Source organism: Pseudophryne corroboree, chromosome 1 (assembly GCF_028390025.1).
Source record: "Pseudophryne corroboree isolate aPseCor3 chromosome 1, aPseCor3.hap2, whole genome shotgun sequence".
NCBI classification, from domain to species: Eukaryota; Metazoa; Chordata; class Amphibia; order Anura; family Myobatrachidae; genus Pseudophryne; species Pseudophryne corroboree.
Genome location: NC_086444.1, coordinates 1,026,662,946 through 1,026,685,095, shown reverse-complemented (window position 1 = coordinate 1,026,685,095; position 22,150 = coordinate 1,026,662,946). Strand labels below are relative to the sequence as shown.

At 47.0% G+C, this 22,150-nt stretch overlaps 1 protein-coding gene across 1 annotated transcript in view; it reads right to left on the bottom strand.

The window, feature by feature from the left end:
* WWC2 (WW and C2 domain containing 2) overlaps positions 1-22,150 on the bottom strand; it is a 214,134-nt gene that overhangs the window by 30,553 nt on the left and 161,431 nt on the right. The gene's annotated exons all lie outside the window — the stretch shown is intronic.

Sequence of the window (22,150 nt, the reverse complement as noted above, 5' to 3'; positions counted from 1 at the left end):
TCATCAAATAGCTTACATGCAGTAATTAATGAAATAAAGTGTTTATTCGCTGCAAGACAGAGGCCATCAAATAGCCTAAATGCAGTAGGTAATGAAATAAAATGTTTAAAAAGATTAAAAGCAAACTTGCGTAATTTTCCAAAGGTGTACAATGTCTTCACAGTGACTAATTTCAGTAATGTTTGGGTACACAGTTAATGTGTACACACACAAGGAGGCTCTCAGCTTTCAACATATAATCCCATTACTTAGCTTCAAGTTTTGAAGAGGTCATAGAAATAACACATTCCCGTGACACACAAAATTGGACAGCATAGGATCACACAGCCATTAACAGTGAAGATAAAAAAAAAGTGTGCTAAGAGATCAAAAGTCATTAGAGGCCTGATGCAGAGGTGTACGCACAGCCGGACATAGTGAAGCAGTTTTATGCTACTTCGAATGGATTCTATCGACAGTCAATCTGAGGAAGGGAGAATGCTGACAACATAATACCAACATGTTGTAATGTTAGTAATAGCATCAGTGGCGTAAGTTTGTCCCAGTTTCCCAGAGGCAATATAAATGTTGATGCCCCCCATATAGAAAAAAATAATAATAATAATAATAATAATAATGATGAAATACCTTGCTCCAGTGCCTTCCTTGCTGAGGCAACCACCCCGACATACACATTGCAGATAGAAGGCGGCACTCAGAGGCTTTCAAGTTGGTTAAATACAGTGACCTTTTAATTGACGCTTCGGGGTCAAATCAGGATACCCAAAGGTCCAAAGATTAAAGGGTCACTTTATTTCACCAACTTGAAAGCCTCCGAGTGCTGCCTTCTATCTAATTTTATATATATATATATATATATATATATACACATATACATACACACACACACACACACACACACACACCCCAAACGAAAAAAAATCAAAAAGCAATATACAGATGGGTCCATGTTTATCTTGACCTTTACTAGGATTAACTGAGACTGGGCAGTCGGACTTAATCCCCTGCTATAATGACTTAATCCATCTGATTAATATATAATATAATGCCCATTCTAATCATTAATGTCAGGTTCCCACTTAACTTTCTCTAGTGGTCAGTATACTGTATAATAAAAATTCCAGTCTGAGAGATTTGAAGATTGCTGTACAGCGGCATGGACCCCAATATTTTATCTAATGCAGACCCATGTCTCTGGTGGCAATACAATAAATACAGACCACAGGTTTGAGGGGGGTTTACGATATAGCCCCCGTCCAATAGTATATTTGCTACTGTACAGATAAACCCCTAATAGTACATACAAGACATATGCCTCTTATAGCATATCCAAAAGATATACCCCCAACAGTATTCTCAATACATATGCCCCTTATAGCGGGATACATATGATATCCCGGCAGACGGGATGCCAGAATCCCAGCAGCGAGTCCCCTTGCGGCCTCGCTGCGCTCGCCACTGGTTCTATACTGGGTTGGTGTCGGGATTCTGTATGTTGGTAAAATGCCATCTGTCTGGATTCCAGCGTCGGTCTGAACACCGGGATCCTGACAGCCGGTATATTGACTGCATCGCCTTATAGCATATCCACTACATATGTATTACGAGTACTATAAGGGTGAAATGTAGCGAGTGTGATAGAGGGGTCATAGATATGGATTGGAAGTAATATAAGGGGCATCTATATTGGGTGGTAAACTCAACATATATTATAGTACTCTCAATGCATATGACTCTTCTAGTACACCCACTAAATATGAGCAAGTTTACCTGAGGGTCTGATTGTAGGGAGAAATTAATTTGACAGGTTGAGCAAGTTATATTATCACAGGCCTTGTGAGGAAATGTCTATGGCTCTGTGCTCACCATCCGCCTGTTCCACTGCTGTATATCAACAGCAAGGCAGCGCAGTGGGTTTCAGTTAAGGCTGTCATGCACTGGGTCCTGCAATGCCTTGGGCTACCTCCGCTCCTGTGTATAGAGGAAGCGGAAGTGCAGATACTGATAGCGCTCCGCTCAGCCCCCATGTCACAGCAGACAAATAGAGGTCAGCACACGGAGCGGGAGACAATGGAGGAGAAGTGCCCCCTTCAGGGCAGGAGCCCGGCGACACCCGACTCCATTGTCTCCCGGAGTTCCGCCTGTGCATAGCATTAACTGTAAATATGATGGTAAAGTTAAAATGCTTTAACTAACATTACAAACGTGTCGGCATTCTCCAGTTCTATATTAACTGTCTTTAAAACCTATGTATTACTTCATTAATGAGACAATGTTTTTCTCAGAAAAGATGCATCCCCGATACGCAGCACAGATAGAACTTTCACTTAGAGAGGTGGAATGTGTGAAAAAAAAAGAGGATGGCAAGAAAGTAATTGGGACTAAAACTAGAGGTAGACACATCTAGAGATACATGCCTGTCAGCGGGTGCTCAACCCCCAGAGCAAAGAATCATTGATAAAGCAAAGTTCATGGATATGACATCTGGGGTGGGAAGTACTAATCCTGAAACTGCACTTTTCAGACGTTTGCCACATTAAGCATATGTACAAGTTCCAGAAACCCTTCCAGAGCTTGTGCCCAATATAGAACAAACGATGTTGTAGTTAGGATATGTCCCTGCACAAGTAATTGGCTAATAAATGATTCTTTTATATTACATATTTCTCTGATGTCCTAGTGGATGCTGGGGACTCCGAAAGGACCATGGGGAATAGCGGCTCCGCAGGAGACTGGGCACAAAAGTAAAAGCTTTAAGACTACCTGGTGTGCACTGGCTCCTCCCCCTATGACCCTCCTCCAAGCCTCAGTTAGATTTTTGTGCCCGAACGAGAAGGGTGCAGTCTAGGTGGCTCTCCTGAGCTGCTTGGAAAAAAGTTTAGTTTTAGGTTTTTTATTTTCAGTGAGACCTGCTGGCAACAGGCTCACTGCATCGAGGGACTAAGGGGAGAAGAAGCGAACTCACCTGCGTGCAGAGTGGATTGGGCTTCTTAGGCTACTGGACATTAGCTCCAGAGGGACGATCACAGGCCCAGCCATGGATGGGTCCCAGAGCCGCGCCGCCGTCCCCCTTACAGAGCCAGAAGAGCAGAAGAGGTCCGGAAAAATCGGCGGCAGAAGACGTCCTGTCTTCAATAAGGTAGCGCACAGCACCGCAGCTGTGCGCCATTGCTCTCAGCACACTTCACACTCCGGTCACTGAGGGTGCAGGGCGCTGGGTGGGGGCGCCCTGAGACGCAATGTAAACACCTTAGGGGGCAAAAAATGCATCACATATAGCTCCTGGGCTATATGGATGCATTTAACTCATGCCTGTTTTTCCATAAAAAAGCGGGAGAACGGCCGCCGAGAAGGGGGCGGAGCCTATCTCCTCAGCACACTGGCGCCATTTTTCCTCACAGCTCCGTTGGAGGGAAGCTCCCTGACTCTCCCCTGCAGTCCTGCACTACAGAAACAGGGTAAAACAAGAGAGGGGGGGCACTAAATTGGCAGATAAATCTATACAGCAGCTATATAAGGGAAAAACACTTATATAAGGTTATCCCTGTATATATATAGCGCTCTGGTGTGTGCTGGCAAACTCTCCCTCTGTCTCCCCAAAGGGCTAGTGGGGTCCTGTCCTCTATCAGAGCATTCCCTGTGTGTGTGCTGTGTGTCGGTACGTTGTGTCGACATGTATGAGGAGGAAAATGATATGGAGGCGGAGCAATTGCCTGTATTAGTGATGTCACCCCCTAGGGAGTCGACACCTGACTGGATGGTCTTATGGAAGGAATTACGTGATAGTGTCAGCACTTTACAAAAGACTGTTGACGACATGAGACAGCCGGCAAATCAGTTAATACCTGTACAGGCGTCTCAAACACCGTCAGGGGCTCTAAAGCGCCCGTTACCTCAGGTGGTCGACACAGACCCAGACACGGACACTGACTCCAGTGTCGACGGTGAGGAAACAAACGTATTTTCCAGTAGGGCCACACGTTACATGATCACGGCAATGAAGGAGGTTTTGAACATTTCTGATACTACAAGTACCACAAAAAAGGGTATTATGTGGGGTGTGAAAAAACTACCCGTAGTTTTTCCTGAATCAGATGAATTAAATGAGGTGTGTGATGAAGCGTGGGTTTTCCCCGATAAAAAACTGCTAATTTCTAAAAAATTATTGGCATTATACCCTTTCCCGCCAGAGGTTAGGGCGCGTTGGGAAACACCCCCTAGGGTGGATAAGGCGCTCACACGCTTATCTAAACAAGTGGCGTTACCGTCTCCTGATACGGCCGCCCTCAAGGAACCAGCTGATAGGAAGCTGGAAAATATCCTAAAAAGTATATACACACATACTGGTATTATACTGCGACCAGCAATCGCCTCAGCCTGGATGTGCAGTGCTGGGGTGGCTTGGTCGGATTCCCTGACTGAAAATATTGATACCCTGGACAGGGACAATATATTATTGACTATAGAGCATTTAAAGGATGCATTTCTATATATGCGAGATGCACAGAGGGATATTTGCACTCTGGCATCAAGAGTAAGTGCGCTGTCCATTTCTGCCAGAAGAGGGTTATGGACGCGACAGTGGTCAGGTGATGCGGATTCCAAACGGCATATGGAAGTATTGCCGTATAAAGGGGAGGAGTTATTTGGGGTCGGTCTATCGGACCTGGTGGCCAAGGCAACGGCTGGGAAATCCACCTTTTTACCCCAGGTCACCTCTCAGCAGAAAAAGACACCGTCTTTTCAGGCTCAGTCCTTTCGTCCCCATAAGGGCAAGCGGGCAAAAGGCCACTCGTATCTGCCCCGGGGCAGAGGAAGGGGAAAAAGACTGCAGCAGACAGCCTCTTCCCAGGAACAGAAGCCCTCCCCCGCTTCTGCCAAGTCCTCAGCATGACGCTGGGGCCTTACAAGCGGACTCAGGCACGATGGGGGCCCGTCTCAAGAATTTCAGCGCGCAGTGGGCTCACTCGCAAGTGGACCCCTGGATCCTGCAGGTAGTATCTCAGGGGTACAAATTGGAATTCGAGACGTCTCCCCCTCGCCGGTTCCTGAAGTCTGCTTTACCAACGTCCCCCCCCCCCCCCCGACAGGGAGGCGGTATTGGAAGCCATTCACAAGCTGTATTCCCAGCAGGTGATAATCAAGGTACCCCTCCTACAACAGGGAAAGGGGTATTATTCCACGCTGTTTGTGGTACCGAAGCCGGACGGCTCGGTGAGACCTATTTTAAATCTGAAATCCTTGAACACTTTCATACAAAGGTTCAAATTCAAGATGGAATCACTCAGAGCAGTGATAGCGAACCTGGAAGAAGGGGACTATATGGTGTCTCTGGACATCAAGGATGCTTACCTCCATGTCCCAATTTGCCCTTCTCACCAAGGGTACCTCAGGTTTGTGGTACAGAACTGTCACTATCAGTTTCAGACGCTGCCGTTTGGATTGTCCACGGCACCCCGGGTCTTTACCAAGGTAATGGCCGAAATGATGATTCTTCTTCGAAGAAAAGGCGTCTTAATTATCCCTTACTTGGACGATCTCCTGATAAGGGCAAGGTCCAGAGAACAGTTAGAGGTCGGAGTAGCACTATCTCAAGTAGTACTACGACAGCACGGATGGATTCTAAATATTCCAAAATCGCAGCTGATTCCGACGACACGTCTGCTGTTCCTAGGGATGATTCTGGACACAGTACAGAAAAAGGTGTTTCTCCCGGAGGAGAAAGCCAGGGAGTTATCCGACCTAGTCAGGAACCTCCTAAAACCAGGCCAAGTGTCAGTGCATCAATGCATAAGGGTCCTGGGAAAAATGGTGGCTTCTTACGAAGCGATTCCATTCGGCAGATTCCACGCAAGAACTTTTCAGTGGGATCTGCTGGACAAATAGTCCGGATCGCATCTTCAAATGCATCAGCGGATAACCCTGTCTCCAAGGACAAGGGTGTCTCTCCTGTGGTGGTTGCAGAGTGCTCATCTTCTAGAGGGCCGCAGATTCGGCATTCAGGACTGGGTCCTGGTGACCACGGATGCCAGCCTGAGAGGCTGGGGAGCAGTCACACAGGGAAAAAATTTCCAGGGCTTGTGGTCAAGCATGGAAACGTCACTTCACATAAATATCCTGGAACTAAGGGCCATTTACAATGCCCTAAGTCAGGCAAGACCTCTGCTTCAGGGTCAGCCGGTGCTGATCCAGTCGGACAACATCACGGCAGTCGCCCACGTAAACAGACAGGGCGGCACAAGAAGCAGGAGGGCAATGACGGAAGTTGCAAGGATTCTTCGCTGGGCGGAAAATCATGTGATAGCACTGTCAGCAGTGTTCATTCCGGGAGTGGACAACTGGGAAGCAGACTTCCTCAGCAGACACGATCTCCACCCGGGGGAGTGGGGACTTCACCCAGAAGTCTTCCACATGATTGTGAACCGTTGGGAAAAACCAAAGGTGGACATGATGGCGTCCCGCCTCAACAAAAAACTGGACAGATATTGCGCCAGGTCAAGGGACCCTCAGGCAATAGCTGTGGACGCTCTGGTGACACCGTGGGTGTACCAGTCAGTGTATGTGTTCCCTCCTATGCCTCTCATACCCAAGGTACTGAGAATCATAAGAAGGAGAGGAGTAAGGACTATACTCGTGGCTCCGGATTGGCCAAGAAGGACTTGGTACCCGGAACTTCAAGAGATGCTCACGGAAGACCCGTGGCCTCTACCTCTAAGAAAGGACCTGCTCCAGCAGGGACCATGTCTGTTCCAAGACTTACCGCGGCTGCGTTTGACGGCATGGCGGTTGAACGCCGGATCCTGAAGGAAAAAGGCATTCCGGATGAAGTCATCCCTACCCTGATCAAAGCCAGGAAGGATGTAACTGTGCAACATTATCACTGTATTTGGCGTAAATATGTTGCGTGGTGTGAGGCCAGGAAGGCCCCTACAGAGGAATTTCAACTGGGTCGTTTCCTGCATTTCCTGCAAACAGGACTGTCTATGGGCCTAAAATTGGGGTCCATTAAGGTTCAAATTTCGGCCCTGTCAATATTCTTCCAAAAAGAACTAGCTTCAGTTCCTGAAGTCCAGACGTTTGTCAAGGGGGTACTGCATATACAGCCTCCTTTTGTGCCTCCAGTGGCACCTTGGGATCTCAATGTAGTTTTGGGGTTCCTAAAATCACATTGGTTTGAACCACTCACCACTGTGGACTTAAAATATCTCACATGGAAAGTGGTAATGCTGTTAGCCCTGGCCTCAGCCAGGCGTGTCTCAGAATTGGCGGCTTTATCCTATAAAAGCCCTTACCTAATTTTTAATACGGACAGGGCAGAATTGAGGACTCGTCCTCAATTTCTCCCTAAGGTGGTTTCAGCTTTTCACTTAAACCAGCCTATTGTGGTGCCTGCGGCTACTAGGGACTTGGAGGATTCCAAGTTGCTGGACGTAGTCAGGGCCCTGAAAATATATGTTTCCAGGACGGCTGGAGTCAGAAAATCTGACTCGCTGTTTATCCTGTATGCACCCAACAAGCTGGGTTCTCCTGCTTCTAAGCAGACTATTGCTCGTTGGATTTGTAGTACAATTCAGCTTGCACATTCTGTGGCAGGCCTGCCACAGCCAAAATCTGTAAAAGCCCATTCCACACGGAAAGTGGGCTCATGTTGGGCGGCTGCCCGAGGGGTCTCGGCTTTACAACTTTGCCGAGCAGCTACTTGGTCAGTGGCAAACACGTTTGCTAAATTCTACAAATTTGATACCCTGGCTGAGGAGGACCTGGAGTTCTCTCATTCGGTGCTGCAGAGTCATCCGCACTCTCCCGCCCATTTGGGAGCTTTGGTATAATCCCCATGGTCCTTTCGGAGTCCCCAGCATCCACTAGGACGTCAGAGAAAATAAGAATTTACTTACCGATAATTCTATTTCTCATAGTCCGTAGTGGATGCTGGGCGCCCATCCCAAGTGCGGATTGTCTGCAATACTTGTACATAGTTATTGTTACAAAAAATCGGGTTATTATTGTTGTGAGCCATCTTTTCAGAGGCTCCTCTGTTATCATGCTGTTAACTGGGTTCAGATCACAAGTTGTACGGTGTGATTGGTGTGGCTGGTATGAGTCTTACCCGGGATTCAAAATCCTTCCTTAGTGTGTACGCTCGTCCGGGCACAGTATCCTAACTGAGGCTTGGAGGAGGGTCATAGGGGGAGGAGCCAGTGCACACCAGGTAGTCTTAAAGCTTTTACTTTTGTGCCCAGTCTCCTGCGGAGCCGCTATTCCCCATGGTCCTTTCGGAGTCCCCAGCATCCACTACGGACTATGAGAAATAGAATTATCGGTAAGTAAATTCTTATTTTCACCACCAGCTGAATTAACTATATCTGATATAAAATATGATCCAGGGACAGTAGGAGAGCGACCAATTTATATGGTTTGATAATTATACTTACTACCTGGATTTATCAACATCACTTGTTTTTCACATGGATTATTTTGACATACAGTAATGTACATCTTGTTTTTTTAAGGATTTGTCTTTTTCTGTTCTTGTATTGCCTATAGAAGCCTATGTGCAGCCATTCGCAGATATCCCCAGAGAGGGATCCAAAAGATCCTTCTCCATCTCTCAAAGTGATTGTGCATGTGCTGGTTGAAATCTTGGGGCCCGGTACATTGATTTCTTTGGGGGCCCCTCAGATCATTCATATATACATATATCAAAACGCAACGGAATTTCTGCCCTATATAAGAAATGGTTAATATATATATATATATATATATATATATATATACACACACACACACACACACACACACACACACACACACACACACACACACACACACACACGTTTATGAATATGTATATCTATCCTTCCTCCCCCACACATACCAGAGTCTGTGCCTCCCTCTCTCCTTCCTCCAACACACCCCACAGTCTGTCTCTCCCAAATGACTCCATGCTGCATTCCCAGCTCCCCCACCCCGTCCCAAAGCCCTGTATCCCCTCACCAATCTACTCTTACCCTGGGAAGAGACTAACCTGCGCTGCACTCCCCAGTATCCAGACCCGAACACCACACAGCAGGTTCCATGCGGCCCTCACACCCCACCAGAAGAGGCCAGCGCAGAGCACATGAATCCTGGCCAGGGGAGCTGCTGCCATGTCCCGTAACTGCCTGCAACACAGCTGGACCCGGAAGAGCAGGCACACACTTGTGCCACACAGTTAGTATGTGTGAGAGGCTCCTGTCACTCTGAGGCTGCGCCCACACTGCCTACAGCTCGCTGCCCTACTTGGACAAGACGGCTCACATCCCTGATGGGCAATAAGTGTCATATCCTTGGGACCTTTCTGATCCTTGGGGCCTGGTACAGGTGTCCCCTTTGACCGCCCCCTGTCGCCGGCCCTGATAACTGAAACAGGATCAAATAATCAGCCGTCTGCTTCTCCCCATATACCCTCCTATCTCCTGTGGGCTACATAAAGGACAGAAGCCGCCTTTCAGTTATCTATTCTGCATGTGACCATGAGTAGTGCTGTTACATATTGTGTAATTACTGATGCGTGGACATCTCGGAGGACACCAGGGCAAGTACGGTTATTAGAAGAGTGGAGTGCTGGACTTTTTCTCATTCTTCCCACAGAGGGCGAGTGGTTTGACCCTATGGGGCTACCCTAAGTCTGATGGTGAGACTGTTTGCACAGCGCAGTGGATTACAGCCGCAGCTGGTGGGTGTCTCAGTAGACAACCCATCGCCTGCCTCTTTAGTGCCCCAGTCATAATCAGGCCTTATGTACTTATCTGAATTAGGACAATATAATAAATATATCATAATGTATGATTGCTACAATACAAAAAATACTCTGCCTCCCTTTAAAACCCATAAACTACTTTGGACGGGATGTACTAAAGTGATTCTCATATGTACCACGCTCTGGAAAGAGATACTTTCCAGAGCTTGGACCTGGTAGACAATGCCATCTGTAGGTAGCCTTGCCTAAGAGAAGCCTATGGGCTTCTTATTGATTCCTGAGAGGGATCTAAATGGATCCCTACCAGTGTCCCCGGCGGTGCGAGCATCATTCTGTGCGTGAGCAGAAGGACTCCTGAATCCTAAACTCGGAAGTCCAATCATTGTACTTACTGAATGTACAGAATGATCTTGTGCAGTATCACCCTATTTCTTTACTGGATCCATTATATTTGCAGGTACCCCCAAAAAACACACATTAATAAATATACCCCTTACAACCCTCTGACTCAGACTGCAGGGTGGTTTCACCCCCCCTCTCTGTGAGAATAGATTAAGGAGCATTGTACAAAACCCCTTTAATCCCATTTATAGCTGTAGCTTTTGCTGATACTACCAATTCTAAAGGGTGGTAATCACGGAGCGATATTCTAAGCAATATGACTAGAATGCTTAGAATTTAAGCCTGATCGCTCCGTGTGTACCCTTTTACAGCGATAGCGATGCGCGGGGCTATCGCTGCTGCTAGATTGGTAGCAGGTCGCTCACTTAACCCACTGGGTCAAGTGAGCAGCCCCCCCGTCTCCCCCCGCATGCTCAGCACAGATCGCGCTGTGCTGAGCGGCGGGAGAGATGTGTGCTGAGCGGTTCGCTCAGCACACATCTCTCTCACATCGGCCCGTCTATATGGGCCTTAACTGTCTGTGCCCGCATATCTGGGAGAGATTTATGATACAGCAGTGCTTACGGTGATTTATTTTGAATGCCTTCTTTTATATTTTAAGTCTTCTGTCAACGCTGTTCACCCTAAAAGAGATTTAAGGATTCATTTACTGCTTTTCCCAAAAAGTAAACTCGGTGTGTACATACATCTCTGATGTTTTTATATATACGCATGTGCAGAATAGGGGTTGAGATACTGCGGCAACAGGCAGCGTTGCAGAAAATGGGAGCATGTTGCACAGCGCATGCGCACATCGTCTAATCACTGCTGCTCTACAGCAGAGCAGCGATAGATAGGAGCCTCCTAAATGCCCCACCCCACTGTGGCCCGCGGGTGGGACAGTCCCAAAAAAACGGGACTGCCCCGCAAAAAGTAGGACAGTTGGGCGGTATATATATTATATATATATACATATATATTTATTTATTTTTTATTATTTTTTCATATAATGAGAAATTATTAATTCAGCCTGCTAGATAAAGAGCTTTATTTCCTTATAAAATATTAGTAATGATTTAGTCTAGAAATTCCTTTCACTTCTAGTTTTCCCTTTACCTATATAAATTTGAGGCACTCTGTACAACATTGCCATATAGTTCATTTTTTGTACACTAGTCTATTTTTTTTAACTAGAAATTCATGTAACTCCAGTTATAATTGATGTATAAAATGTATATGTAAGAAAGCTGTAACTTAGTAGCTTTGCTGCTGGTTACTGTGACATCACACCTAGCCTGTGACATCACAATGCTTCTTCCTGTAACATTCTATCTACAGCTGCAGATGTTTCCAGATACCATGCAGGAAGACAGGTAGGAGGAGGCGAGTCCTACATGTGCAGTAATGTCAGCTGAAAGGCAAGACAAGATAGACAGAACAGGGAATATAGGTACAAGCACACCTTAGGAGAAGCGCAAAATGTGCTTTTGATGTGGATGCAAAGCCGCTGTTGCATGCAAGTGGCTCAATGCTTTTTCACTGTGCATGCGTGTAAGCTGCACTGCACACAAGATGTGATCAAGCTCACATAGAGGATCCCATTACAAAGTGACTGACAGGAAGTCAGCATTTGGGGTGGTAACGGTGGTGGCTAACTGTACACAGGCGTGTCATTTCTGTTCAAACACCTTTCCGTGCACGTGTATAAATTACCCATTGCGACCTGTGTTGATGCTGGAGAGCCCTCTGTGTCTAGGAGACTTGCTCAGACTACGACTGCTCAGACTTATTCAAGTGACTGCGATGCAATTGCGAACGGCAAAAGATTGCAGCAACGATCGCTTTAACAACCACAACTGAATTAGGCTCAATCACATTTAACGAAGGAGTCAACTTAATTAGGTGCGAGTTTGTCTTATAACAGCCGCACTTTCCGGCAGCCTAAACTCACTCAAAAGTGCCCGCAGCCCTATCTGGCGACGAAGAGTGCGAGTTTGGGTGCCGTTGCCAATGTTGAAACATCGCAGCAATTGCAACTCGTACCTAATTGGATTGACCCCTAAATGCTATCAATTTATAGCTTTTATATTTACTGGTCAAATTTCTATTCTGAAGGTACCCACTTATTACTATAACAAATAACTTACCCCCCCCCCCATATGTGTGTACTCAGAGCCGTCTTAACAGCAGTGTGGGCCCCTGGGCACAGCAATGCACTGGGGCCCCTACCCACCCATCAGGGTGGGGGGTGCTATCAGTGGCAGCTTTGATGTCCCGCGGGGGCTAGGGGGGTTCTATCTTTCGCTCAGCATGTAGGACCTGGTGAAATAATTTCTGATAATTACTCCTTTACTGCACAAATGGGGCGGGAAGGAGAACACTAAACTGTAGAAGGGGACATTGCGCTCAATGAAGGGGCCCCGGTACATGACTTCCAGGGTGGTAGGGGGTGTTTAATACACAAGGGAGGGGTGGATAGTGGAGTGGGCTTAATATTCATAATTTTTCGGGGGTCAGGGCAGCTTGCTTTACTACAGATATCTCCAGTTCCTGGAAATAGATTTCTTAGCTTTAATGGGATAAAAAAAACTAGACTAGAGAGTCCCACCTTTCATGAGGTACTGGGGACTTAAGGATCAGACTTCAGTAGCCAGAGCATTCCACCAACAAAAATATAAAACTGCATATTAGGTGTGTGGAGCTGGAGCAGGGACCAGCTGATTGAAGGCTGATATCTCTGGTTCTGGGCAAAGTAGAGACAAGCTGCCAGTGTCCACTAAAAGGGGAGAGTCACAGCTTTTGGAGTATACCCTCAGAAAAACTGTAAGTCAGACAGAACCCAAGATATCTGTCTGGTAAGAACAATTAACAGGCTTGGATGGGGACCACTGCTTTGAAGTCGGATATCTCTGGTTCCCCAGGGCCGATTTTAAAAAATCTGGTACCCCTGGAAAGAGGGGACGCTTAGCTATCAGCCTAGGGCCCTTTTACTCCTGGGGCCCTTGTGCAAGAGCCCAGTGAGCCCATACCAAAAGACGGCCCTGTGTGTACTATATAAAAAACAATGGTCCCTTTGGGTTAATTATCCTTATTTTACGCATTTTCCATGTCTTCAATAGTTAGAGTAACATATTTACACAGAGAGATTTTTCTCTCTATACAACCACACCACTATTTGCAGTTTGTCTCTCTGCTTGTTCATCCACTAACAATGTTTTTGCATCTTTTCCTCTTAGTCTACACAGCAATTGACCTTTGGCAGGTATAGGTAGATTTAGGCCGCGGGTGGGGAGAGGTTAGGGTTAGGCTGCGGCAGTGACGTGCAGTGAGGTCTGTGGCTGGGGAGGCACTGGATAAATGACTAGCGCCACCGCCCCCCCTTCCCCTTTAAAAAAAAATAAAAAATGAGGCTCCCCCTATTTAAGAAACACCAGCACCAGGCTGAACCAGCCAGGCGGAGTAATGCCATAGCAGGGGAAACACTCGGTATGGGGCCCCCCTGCCATAGCATTAAACACCCCTCAAACCAGTCAGCCCAGGGCTAAAATTACTCGGAAAGTGGGGACCCCAGAAAAATTGAATGGGGTCCCCCCTCCCAAGCAACAACCACCCCTGGTGGCGGTGGGTACGGGGTTCATGCCATGCTAATATTGTTCTTTACAGGGGGCCTACAGGTCCCAGCAAGCCTGCCCCAGAATGCCGGCACTTGGAGAACCACAAGTGCCAGCAGCCCGGACATAAAGTGCTTGCTGGCACCTGTAGTCCTCCTGTAAAGAAAATATTAAAATAAACATACAACACATTTAAAAAAAAAAGTTTATTGTACAGGTTCTTCACCTGGGGGGTGGCAGCCTATGGGCAGCTCTTTTGCATGGCCGCTGCCTCCCCAGGGCTTCCACGGCGTCTTCTGACTTCACCTGGTGGCCGCCGCCCATCCAGGACTTCCACTGCGTCTTCTGGCTTCACCTGGTGGGCGGCGGCCGTTAAGCTCTTTTGCATGGCCGCCGCCCATCAAGGAGTTCCACTGCGTCTTCTTGCTTCAGGAGCTCTTCTCTGCTCCTATTCCGCCATCGGACTGACAGCCGCTCCCTCGAGCTGGCTTAAAAGTCAGCCGGAGTGATGATGCGGCGAGAGTGATTGGCTCGCGGTGGCCATCTTGAATTCAGCGCCATTTTTTAAATTGAAGCCGCTCTCCACTGCCGAACTCTGCCAAGTGGCTGGCAGGGGCTGGATCCTCTCGGATCCAGGTCTGCCGCCAGCCACCCTTTCCCTGCCGGGTCCCACCGCTACGATGCCTGCCGCGTCGCGCCGCCGCATGTGCCCGCTGGCCAGCGGATCCAGTTGATACGCTGGCCCAATCACATCTGGGGGACTGACAGGGGCGTGCATTCATGTGGGCTGAATGCACGCCCCTGTCATTGAGGCACCAGTATAGGTGCCGCTTCACCATGCATTTTCAATGGGCTTTTACAGCCCATTGCTTCGCCCTGCCCGCCCCCCGCTGCCCGGACTTTAATGTTAGGAGCCGGAGGCACCTCTCCCGCTGCCTCCCACCCTAAACTGCACGCATAGTCACAGGGGGAAATTGATTAAAATAATAAAAGAATATATTTATCACATACTCTGTGTTATAAATATCTTCTTTTTATTATTTTAATCATTATGACAGGGCCTCCCCTGCCTGCACGTCCCTAGGCTGCGGGTAGGGTGGGTTAGGGTTAGGCAGTGGGGACAGAAGTTAGGATTAGGCACCTCCGTGGGAGGGTTAGAGTTAGGCACAAAGGAGGAGGTCAGTGTTAGGCTGCGGACAGGGAGTTAAGTGGGCGGGGAGAGGGGAAAACACCCCTTACTCACCCATGTCAGCCTTTTTTGCACCGGGACCCTGTCGTCCGTATTACGACCAATAGAATCCCGTGCGCCGGGATATTATACTGATCCCCCTATTAGTACACCTCTTAATGCCCAGAGGGAAGGGCAATCCCGAGGCCATGGTTCCCCTCAAGGAGGTTTTTCCTCTCCTGAGTGCTGAAGGATGACTCTTTGTGAGTCCAGAGGTGTAGCTTTCATGCCATAATCAATCTCATGCCCGTCCCTGCAATGTATAAAAAGTAAAATAATCGCTAATGCGATCACTTTACTTCTGGGTTTAGACCCCGGCTGCGCTACTTCACATGTGCATTCGTCAGACTGCGTATGTAAGAGCAGACAGTAATGCAAAGAGATCCCAAGGATCCTTTTCCTGGGAAGAATTGCATAATGTAGCCCACGGGCTACAAACGCCAATTAGAAATGGCATTAGCTGCTGGGCCAAGCTCAAAAATCCTTTGCATTCTGGAGCTTAGTGAGTTTTGCAGTTTACCAACTGCTGCAGAAACTTTTGGTGGCTGCCTTTGTGATCACAATAGGAGGATTGCAGCAGATATCTTCAATATCTATTGCAGTCCCCAATACCTACATTCAGGGGCCGTTTAATATTTGTGGGCAGCCTCCAAACCTGACTGTTTTCGGAGATGTCTCGCAAATATTATTTGTTAAATATTCCTCTAATAAATTTGTTATATTTTAGCATAAACTAAAAATGTTTTATGTATTCATTGACTGAGTCTCCGTTCTTTATTGCATGCTAATTTCACAGGGTCTGCAAATTATTACTCTACTGTCCTGCTGGTGCTCCTGACCTGCTGTATAGCAGCGAGACACTTATATTTTATATACAGCACTGTTGGGGAGATGTATCAAGACTTGGAGAGACAGAAAGTGGAAATGTCCAAAGCACCCAATCATCTTCTGTCACTTATCCAGCACAGTACATGAAATTATACCTGTAGTTAGAAGCATCATTTGCTTTGGGCAAATACCCAACTTTATATCTCTCCGCGGCTTGATACATCTCCCAGAAAATATCATGTCTCCCTTTCACTTAATTAATAAGTTAACTTAATATTTGACAATGTCTTTTTCTTGGAAACAGGGTAAGAAATTCACAGTATAAGATAATGTTATAAAGGGTTTCCATCTTCTGATAACTTTCTAATGGCTTGTCAATACCCTCCTGGTACATTTACTTTGATTTATCATTCACGTTTCTTCTATGCCAGACAAAAGCGGGTTGGGAACTTAAAGTGGCCCTGGAAAAATATGGAAAGTGGCCTCATGTAGTGGCCTCAGAAGAAAGATTGTGACACAGTGGGTGATCACACCAGTAGGTGAGGCATTGTGCTGGTAGGCAGAGTCAGCACAACAGGGTGACAAGTAGACACATTAAATGATTACTACTACTTAATCCAACAGCAGGGAATTCCAAAGATTAGCACCGACTGGTAAAAGATCACTATAAAATAGATAATTCTGACTGGGGTCTCATCCAATGTTAAACACCCACTGGTCTCACATTTTTTCTTGTGGTGTAAAAAATAAATCACAATACCTCTGTCTACCATTCCAGTGAGAGATATTCAATACAAGGAGCATCCCAGTGACCACCATACAGTGCCCATAGCAACCAACCAGGTTCTAGCTATCATTTTATAGAACATATTTGATAAATGATAGCTAGAAGCTCATTGGTTGCAATGGACAACAAATTCTTTACAAGGTTTGCTACCTCTCTCCCTTGCCCAGCTGAGCGCATATCGGGAATTTATGGTAGTGCCCAAATCTCAGGTTTTCTCTCGCACCTCCATGTTGTAATGCTGGTAGGACACAATGTGCCGTTGGAATTCCTGAACTGGCATGGCTCAGATTAGGCCAAAGATAAAAGAAAAAGTCATGTTACAGAACAGTGTTATTAGCTAATAGGGGGAGATATTTGGTTACATATATAGAGCCTGATTCTGAGATTTACATAAATCTCTGATGTTTAATGATCTGCACATTAGCAGGCACCGCACTGCACAAGCGCAGATCTGGTCCCACAACATCCTGAGTAACCTTAGGGTTACTAGATGTCCTATATGCACGTAGATGATCCCGTGCTACCCCTTCAGATGCAGCAATGCATCACAGAATCCTGGGTTACTTTTTTACTTAACACACCTCATGTAGCTTTTGCATAATTCTGCAGAGGTGATATTAGCGTCCACCTCTGAAACAGCCCCATATTTATATAGAGGCAGGGGCGTAATTAGAACTTTGTAGGTCCCATAGCAATATTTTTAGGGGCCCCCCAACTCAGATCTCCAGAGAGAGAATGGCAGCAGAGACATAGAGACAGAGAGAGTGGCGGCAAGAACAGAGAGAGAGAAAGAGAGAGAGAGTGGCGGCAAAGACAGAGGCAGCAGGAACGTAGGGGCAGAAGGAGGCAGCAGGGGCATAGAAACAGAAAGAGGCAGAATGGATGCAGGGACAGGAAGAGGCAGCAGGGGCATAGAAACAGAGAGGCAACAGGAACATAGGGACAGATAGAGAGGCAGCAGGGACACAGACAGATAGAGGGTCAGCAGGGATTTTGGTGAGATACAGTTGGGACAAAGTGAGAGGCAGCAGGAACAAATAGAGGCAACAGGAACATAGAGATAGAGAGAATGGCAGCAGGAACACAGAAACAGAAAGAGTGGCAGCAGGGACACAGGGGTAAATGTATGAAGCAGTGATAAGAGAGGAGAAGTGAGCCAGTGGAGAAGTTGCCCATGGCAACCAATCAGCATTGAAGTAACATTTATAATTTGCATACTATAAAATTATACAGAGCTGCTGATTGGTTGTAATGGGCAGCTTCTCCACTGGCTCACTTCTCCACTTTTATCACTGCTTCATACATTTACCCCATAGAGAGAGAGTGCCGGCAAAGACATAGGGACACAGATAGGCAGCAGGGACTTAGGGACAGAAAGAGGAAACAGGGGCAAAGAAACAGAGAGAGAGAGGCAGCAGGGACATAGGGATAGATATAGAGGCAGCTGGGACGCAGGGACAGATAGAGAAGTAATTGCAACCAGGGCTAGCAACAGAAATCTTTGGGCCCGGTACAGCGATATCTCTGGAGACCCCTTAGATTTTATATATACCCAGTATAAATAAACAAGTTTCAACAGCAGCACTCAGGAATAAAACACACAACGACAGCCACTTTCAGCCAACATTTCAATGCAGCAGCATTTTCGTCAGGGCATATATATATATATAACAAACATATACATATATACTGAATTCTAAATTTGCTGCGCTACATAAGAAACTTAATGAATAAATACATATTTATATATGAACAGAAATACAGCCCGGAGGGCGCTAGAGCATCGAAATCAATTGTCCATATAGGAGTCCATATGATCTTAAGGATTTAGACGTCTGAATGCTTTCAATCGTGTTGTTAATGGACTCGATTACAATCCCAACTTGGGGTGGATATTGTGATCTCTTTTGAATCCAGTGTTCGGTTACACTCAGCCAAATAGTTTACCTATAAAATACCCTCTCACCAAGAAATGTAGACTCCCGAATGGCCTTTGATTATTAAAATTCCGATGTTTATTAGTAAAATCCAACATAAAATATATAATGTGTAGTATCTTCTACATTATATAGGTGTACTAGAAGGAACAACCAGATAACATTGAAACAGATGGAAACAAAGAGTGCCACCCAACATCCCAGGATGTAAGCTCAGTGGTGGCAACTCTCCAATGTGTACTGGGGTATCCTAATCACCTTGATTTTTAAAACCCTACGCGTTTCGTCCCTGTATCAGGACTTCTTCAGGGGTATATATAGATCGCTAAAATTGTATAGTACGGTGGATATTTTAGTAATCTCCACGTGCCTATCAACAATTCAATGGGCAAGAAGTAATATTGCCAATAATGGCGGAGAGGATGTGACAACTACACTGGCCCAATAAAATTAATAAATTATACAGATTATCCCAAACTTGTGGTTATTTATTACAAAGGGAGGAATTGTAGTTCCTATTTAAAACCACTGATCAGACACGTCCCAGGGAATACAGAGGCCCAAAAAACTGTGCGAGTCTGCAGTGATCCTAACACCTCAGTGTCTGTAGCGCAAGTCTATAAATAATAAGATTTTACTTACCGGTAAATCTATTTCTCGTAGTCCGTAGAGGATGCTGGGACTCCGTAAGGACCATGGGGAATAGACGGGCTCCGCAAAAGATAGGGCACTTTAAGAAAGCTTTGGATTCTGGGTGTGCACTGGCTCCTCCCTCTATGCCCCTCCTCCAGACCTCAGTTAGGGAAACTGTGCCCAGAGGAGATGGACAGTACGAGGAAGGATTTTTGTAAATCTAAGGGCAAGATTCATACCAGCCACACCAATCACACCGTATAACTTAAGATAAACTTACCCAGTTAACAGTATGAACAACAACATAGCCACGGTATCACCGAAAACTATAACATAACCCTTATGTAAGCAATAACTATATACAAGTCATGCAGAAGAAGTCAGCACTTGGGACGGGCGCCCAGCATCCTCTACGGACTACGAGAAATAGATTTACCGGTAAGTAAAATCTTATTTTCTCTAACGTCCTTGAGGATGTTGGGACTCCGTAAGGACCATGGGGATTATACCAAAGCTCCCAAACGGGCGGGAGAGTGCGGATGACTCTGCAGCACCGATTGAGCAAACAGGAGGTCCTCCTCAGCCAGGGTATCAAACTTATAGAACTTTGCAAAGGTGTTTGTCCCCGACCAAGTAGCTGCTCGGCACAACTGTAATGCCGAGACCCCTCGGGCAGCCGCCCAAGAAGAGCCCACTTTCCTAGTGAAGTGGGCCTTAACCGATTTCGGTAACTGCAATCCTGCCGTAGAATGCGCCTGCTGAATCGTGTTACAGATCCAGTGAGCAATAGTCTGCTTTGAAGCAGGGGCGCCAACCTTGTTGGCCGCATAAAAACAAACAAAGCTTCAGTCTTCCTGATCCGAGCCGTTCTGGTCACATAAATCTTCAAAGCCCTGACTACATCCAGGGACTCGGAATCCTCCAAGTCCCTTGTAGCCACAGGCACGACAATAGGTTGGTTCACATGAAAAGATGAGACCACTTTTGGCAGAAAGTGAGGACGAGTCCTCAACTCTGCCCTATCCACGTGAAAACCAAGTATGGGCTTTTATGCGATAAAGCCGCCAATTCTGAAACTCGTCTCGCCGAAGCTAACGCTAACAACATGACCACTTTCCACGTGAGGTATTTCAACTCCACAGTTTTAAGTGGTTCAAACCAAGGTGACTTGAGGAAACGTAACACCACGTTAAGATCCCAAGGCACCACCGGAGGCACAAAGGGAGGCTGAATATGCAGCACCCCCTTCACAAAAGTCTGTACCTCAGGAAGAGAGGCTAATTCTCTTTGAAAGAAAATGGATAAGGCCGAAATTTGGACCTTTGTGGACCCTAATTTTAGGCCCAAGGTCACTCCTGTTTGAAGGAAGTGAAGTAGACGGCCCAAATGGAACTCCTCCGTAGGAGCAGCTCTGGCCTCACACCAAGAAACATATTTCCGCCATATAAGGTGATATTGTTTCAACGTCACGTCTTTCCTAGCCTTGATCAGGGTAGGAATGACTTCCTCCGGAATTCCTTTTTCAGCTAGGATCCGGCGTCAACCACCATGCCGTCAAACGCAGCCGCGGTAAGTCTTGGAACAGACAGGGCCCCTGCTGCAGCAGGTCCTGCCTTAGAGGAAGAGGCCACGGATCTTCTGTGAGCAACTCTTGCAGTTCCGGATACCAAGTCCTCCATGGCCAATCTGGAACAATGAGGATTGTTCTGACCCTGCTTATTCTTACAATTCTCAACACCTTGGGTATGAGAGGAAGAGGAGGAAACACATAGACCGATCTGAACACCCAAGGTGTCACCAGAGCGCCTACCGCTACCGCCTGAGGGTCCCTTGACCTGGCGCAATACTGCTTTAGCTTTTTGTTGAGACGGGACGCCATCATGTCTATTTGAGGCAGGCCCCACCGATCCGCGATCTGTGCAAAGACTTCTCGATTAAGTCCCCACTCCCCCGGATGCAGGTCGTGCCTGCTGAGGAAGTCCGCCTCCCAGTTGTCCACCCCCGGGATGAACACCGCTGACAGCGCGCTTACATGGCCTTACGCCCAGCGTAGAATCCTGGTCGCTTCTGCCATGGCCACTCTGCTCCTTGTTCCTCCTTGGCGGTTTATATGAGCCACTGCCGTGACATTGTCTGACTGAATCAGAACCGGTCTTCTCCGAAGTAAGTTCTCCGCTTGACGCAGGGCGTTGTATATGGCCCTCAACTCCAGGACGTTGATGTAGAGACAAGTCTCCAGGCCTGACCAGAGACCTTGGAAAAAAAATTTTTTCCAGTGCCACTGCTCCCCAGCCTCGGAGGCTTGCGTCCGTGGTCACCAGGACCCAGTCCTGAATGCCGAACCTGCGACCCTCTAGAAGGTGAGCACAGTTCAGCCACCACAGGAGAGATACCCTGGTCCTGGGAGACAGGGTGATCCTTTGATGCATTTGTAAATGGGACCCGGACCACTTGTCCAAGAGGTCCCTTTGAAAAGTCCTCGCATGGAATCTGCCGAAAGGGATTGCCTCGTATGAAGCCACCATCTTTCCCAGGACCCGTGTGCACTGATGCACTGAAATCCTTTTTGGTTTCAATAGGTTCCTGACCATGGTCATAAGTTCCTGAACCTTTTCGATCGGAAGAAAAACCTTTTTCTGGTCTGTGTCTAGGATCAGGCCCAGAAAGGTCAGACGCGTTGTAGAAACTAGTTGGGACTTCGGTATATTGAGAATCAAGCCGTGTAGCTGCAACGTCTTCATGGACAGAGACACGCTGTCCAGCAACTTCTCCCGAGATCTCGCCTTTATTAGGAGATCGTCCAAGTATGGGATAGTTGTGACCCCCTGCCTGCGCAGGAGCACCATCATTTCCGCCATTACCTTGGTGAAAACCCTCGGGCCGTGGACAGCCCAAACGGCAACGTCTGAAATTGGTAGCGACAGTCCTGCACTGCAAATCTCAGGAACGCCTGATTGGGGGGGGGGGGGGGGGGGGGGGAATATTGGAACATGAAGGTATGCATCC